The sequence below is a fragment of the Gavialis gangeticus genome, unplaced genomic scaffold (assembly GCF_001723915.1).
Source record: "Gavialis gangeticus isolate Ggan-Ray unplaced genomic scaffold, GavGan_comp1, whole genome shotgun sequence".
Lineage (NCBI taxonomy): Eukaryota > Metazoa > Chordata > Crocodylia > Gavialidae > Gavialis > Gavialis gangeticus.
In genome coordinates, this window is record NW_017728995.1 from 38940540 (window position 1) to 38945663 (window position 5124).

At 47.5% G+C, this 5124-nt stretch overlaps 1 long non-coding RNA gene across 1 annotated transcript in view; it reads left to right on the plus strand.

Moving 5' to 3' along the window:
• The first annotated feature begins 719 nt into the window (after nucleotides 1-719).
• Nucleotides 720-5124, plus strand: part of LOC109287838 — a 10745-nt gene continuing 6340 nt past the window's right edge. Inside the window, exon 1 of the long non-coding RNA XR_002094972.1 lies at nucleotides 720-815. This is a non-coding gene — a long non-coding RNA (uncharacterized LOC109287838). The remainder of the gene's footprint in view (nucleotides 816-5124) is intronic.

Below are 5124 nucleotides of genomic sequence, written 5' to 3' on the forward strand. Positions count from 1 at the left end.
AAGAACATGTGGAGGGTGACATACTTGTGGGAGTCTACTATAGACCTCCCCACCAAGAGGAAGAACTTGATCAGGAATTCAATAGGGAACTGGTCGAGGCTGCATACTCTCAATACATGATTGTCATGGATGACTTCAACTTCCCTGACATCTCTTGGGATGAGCGCACAGTCAAATCAGACAGGTCATGCAGCTTTCTTGCTTGCATTGATAACCTCTACCTAACACAGGAAGTCTATGGGTCAACTAGGGGAGAGGCATTGCTTAATCTGGTCCTGGCCAAAGGGGAGGACCTGGTGAACTATCTGAGGATTGAGGGGAAGTTTGGTGACAGCAACCATGATTTGGTCACCTTCAGTTCACTGAAGAGCAGGAAAATCCCTCAGTAAAACAGAATCCTTAACTTTGCAAGAGTCATCCTTCCCAAACTCAGAGATTTGGTAAGTAAGGCAATTACAGGTCATACCCACCTAGATAAGGGAGTACATGAGGAATGGTCATCTCTCAAGAACATAATCCATGAGGCACAGGGGAAAGCCATTCCATCTCACAAGAAATGTAATCAATGGGCAAGGAAACCCCTTTGGCTGAACAAGGAAATGTTGGACCTCATTAAACTCAAAAGACAAGCCTACTCCAGTTGAAAAATGGGAAGCATCAAAGAGCACTCAGCACTTGCCCATACCTGTAGGGAGTGGTCCAGAAAAGCCAAGGCACAAACCGAACGCAGGCTAGCTTCGGGGATCAAGGACAACAAAAATTCTTTCTTCAGATATGTGGGAAGTCAAAAAGAATAAAGATAGCATTGGACCCCTGTGGGATCAAATGGATATTAAAACATTCATGGCACTCAGGCAAGGCCCTGGAAGACTGGAAAAGCACCAACATGGTCCCTATCTTCAAGAAAGGGAGGAAGGATGACCTGGGGAATTAGACCAATCTGTCTGACATCCATCCCTGGAAAAATCCAAGAGAAAATTGTCAAGGGATCCATCAACACCAGACTAGCAGAAGGCAAGGCCAGCCAACATGGCTTTGTGACTGGAAGGTCTTGCCTGACCAAACTCATCTCCTTCTATGACCAGGTGGCATGAACCCTGGACAAGGGAGATGACATGGATGTCATATATCTGGATTTCAAGAAAGCCTTGACCTAGTTCCCCATTATGTCCTCATGGCTAAGCTGGGGAACTGTGGCCTTGATCATCTTATGGTCTGATGGCTAGGTAACTGGCTACAAGGTCGGACCCAAAGAGTACTAGTTGATGGGCCAAGTCAATGTGGTGCAGGGTGAGCAGTGGTTCCTCAGGGCTCGGTACTTGGGTCGGTACTCTTTAACATCTTCATTAACAATCTGGAGTTGGAAGTCAGATGCGAACTGGCAAAGTTTGTGGATGACACCAAATTATGGGGGAGTACAGTCACACCACAGAACAGGCTGGGGTTACAACTTGGGCCAACTTGGACATGCTCTCAAGGTGGGCTGACCAAAACCAGATGTCCTTCAATGTTGGTGCTTGTGACTGCCGGGCTGGGGTCCTCCTTGTAGGTTGCTCGTCTGTGGGAGGAGGACCGCCACCGATGTCCCTGAGTTACCACTGAGTGGGAGTGGTTGTTCTGACGTCCATTCCCCGCCCTAGTTCTCGCCCGCCATGACTTGTTGTTACGTTCAGTTAGGACGGTTCCTGGGTACTCCGCGGCCTGTGATCCCTCGGCGGTCACGATGCGGGGCTCCACCACCCCCTGCACCTTGGCCTTACATCTCCTTTAGTGCACCTGAGACTGAGGGACTGCTCTCCTACTGCCCCTTCGGCCCGATCAGCCCCTGCCGTCAGGTCCCTCATATGCCGGTTGACCCAAAGTGGGGTCCCGGTGAGAATTGAGTTTCTCTATGGGGTCCCTGTCCCTATTGCCCCGGCTGTACCCCTCAGCCGGGGTATTCCTTTACCAGGAAACAAAACCCTAACGGGAACTGAAAGCTTGGCCCTTCGGCCCTTTTGGCTGGGCCTCCCGCCCGGACCCTCCATGGCCCCTGCTGGGAGAGACCCGGTCACACACTTAGTCTATGCGCGCAGTTGGGATGGCAACAGCCTCCACCCCTCTGTGCCCCCTTAGGGCCCTTCGGGGTCTGGACCTTCTCGGGCGATGCCGCGTCCCTGAGCCAGCGTCCCAGCCCTGAACCTGCAAGCCTCATAAGTTTCAGGTTCGCAGTCCCAGAAGTCCTCTCTGCTGGGTTCCTCGTCCTCGGAGCCTGTCTGCTGCTCCTCCGTTTTTGTTCTGCGGTTGGTCGTCGCAGGTATCTTCCTTGCCATCGGGGCCGGTAGCAGCTCACTGCCGGAGCTCCCTGCCTCGTCCTCTGGGGAGTTTGTCATTCACTTGGCTCTGGAGTCCTTGGCTCCAAGTGCAGAGCGGTTGATGGCTCATCCTGCTCAGGGTTGCCTCGCCCCTCCTAGGGCGGGGCCCGTGGCCCATTCCCTTTCGGGGCCTCCAGCCTCTGTGGGTGAGGAGTTCCCAGCTCCTTCCTCCCCCTGTTCCTTCCCCGTGGCCATTTTTATCCCCGGCGGCCATCTGCCGGTGCTGACGCCAACTTCTGGTCGCGTCGGCGTAAACACGCGGCAGATGCCCCGCGTGGGCTTCTCTGCCGCCATGGGTAAGTCCTGTCCCGGTTCCCCGGGACAGTGCTTCACCTCGGTAGGAAGAACCCTCAACACACTTACAAGCTCGGCCATGCTATGCTTGCTAGCACCACGACTTAAGAGACTTGGGGGTCCTGATTGACCACAACATGAATATGTGTCACCAGTGTCATTCTGTGGCTGGCAAAGCAAAGCAAACCAAACTCTGGCACGTGTCTACCAAGGCATCTCAAGCAAAACCAGGGATGTCATCCTCCTGCATTACTTGGCCTTGGTGAGGCCACAGCTGGAGTTCTGTGTCCAGTTTTGGGCCCCCCACTTCAGGAGGGATGTGAAAAAGCTTGAGAGTCCAGTCCACTTGTATGATCCAATGCCTGGAGGGCAGGCCATTTGAGAAGAGGCTGAGGGATTTGGGACTCTTTAGTCTAGAAAACAGAAGGCTTGGGGTGACTTGGTAGCAGCCTACAATTATATAAAAGGGGTACATCAGGACTTGGGAAAATAGCTGTTCACCGGAGCTCCCCAAGAGATAACAAGGTTTAATGGCCACAAACTCCAGGAAGACCAATTTAGATTAAACATAAGGAAAAAGTTCTTTATGGTGCGTGTGTCCAGGATCTGGAACAGACTCCCCCCAGAGGTGGTGCAGAGGTGGTGCAAGCACCTATTCTGGACTCTTTCAAAAAATGTCTGGATATTTTTACATCTTCATTAACTGCCTTTCTTGCATGCATACCAGCCTCTGGCTTCTTTAGTATTAATTCCATCCAGGAAGAGTGCACACCAACTGCAGATGCTTCCTCAGCCTGAAAAAGGGTATTTAAACCTGAAAGTTTGCCAAGAAGAATTTTTCTAACAATTTTTTGAGTTGGTCTAATAAAAGATATCAGATTTGCCCAAAGAACCTTGTCTGCCTGTGGCCTTAGACTAACACGGCTACAACCTACACCTCTGACCATCAGTATAGGCTCTTAGTTTAGGATACTGCTTATAAGATCATGAATTCGTGAGGTTCAATCCTGCCTTTTTGGCCTTTTAAGAATAATCCCACTTCACTTGAATGAAGTAGGTTTATCTCTATGGGTGCATCTACATGTGCGCACTACTGTGTGGTTGATACTATGCAGTTATTTAGTACTTGCTCTAGCAAATAATAAATGTCTGTGCTGTTCCCATCAGTACTGCACAGTCCTAGCAGTGTACAGGTTGTTTCTGACCTGTAGATCCCTAGAGCATCTTCCAGCTTTTTCCCAGCTAAACAAAACAGGCAGAATTCAAATAAAAGATATACTAAGATGCAGTTTCTGCTAGAGAAAACCAAGATGATGAAAAGAACCTTAAAGAATTATCATGTGACTCCCCCTACCATTGCTGATTCTATATTCAATTGCTACTCCCACACTTCGATTATGCAAATGCTAGATGTGTCTTGATCTACAGCTTGGCTATAAAACTTCAAATACCAGAGAATGTAGCAGCCAGAAGTGTTCTTCAAGCAGAAAAGCATATAAGTGTTTTTTAGAATGTTCCAGGCTTAAATCCAAATTCTCCCACATGCTTGCATCACTTTTACACTACGGTAATTCTGTTAACTTTTGTGGAATTCCTCCTGATTTACACTCCTATCATTAACAGTGCATAGGAGCCTGTCTTTGCTACCAGCACCAATCAGAAAAAAAAAGAAAACATGTATCTTATTATGTGTGTCGTATTGTAGCTATCATTTGCCACTTTTGATAACATTAAAAATCCTTGGATTTTTCCATTGGTCAAAGTAATATAAATTGAAAGATTAGAGAGCTATATCCATGAATCGCAATGGAGGTATGCTGATTTATGCTAGTTAATGATGAGGCCCACAATATTAAAAAAATCCAGGAAATAATATTTATATCCTTCATTTTGGCAGCATGCTGGGGCTGATTCTCTTCTTACTCACAAGTTCTGCCCTGTTTTAACTTTATTGATCCTCACTGCTGTGATAAGAGAACTAGACTCAATATCTCATATGTACTGGGCTGAATCATGAACTTGTTTATATACCAACATTAAACTTAAAAATAGCAGAACTAATGTTTCTCATGTATTTATGATTGAGAAAGAATACAATCTATGAAAGTAGGGTTGCACCGATAGAGATTTTTGGGGCTGATACCGATATCTCATTTTTAACGAGGCATATCATCCGATACTGATCTTATTTCTGATACAGTGTGGAGAGCTGCCTCTATTTGGTAAGTCTATTGTGGTGGAAGGGATACGGGAGAGGAGTGGCACATGGGGAGTGTGCAGGGATAATTTGTAGCACGCCTGCCCAAAATGTTTGTACACACTGGTCCAGCTCGTGTTGAAGTAAGGATCCCTTAAATGACTGTCCCAGTAAATACAATTTATTTCAATTAGAAAAGCTGAAAACAATTCCAGACAAAGGGCTCTCCATGCTTCCTCATCTCATCTTGTTGTGCCTAGGTATCACAGTGCATGCAAA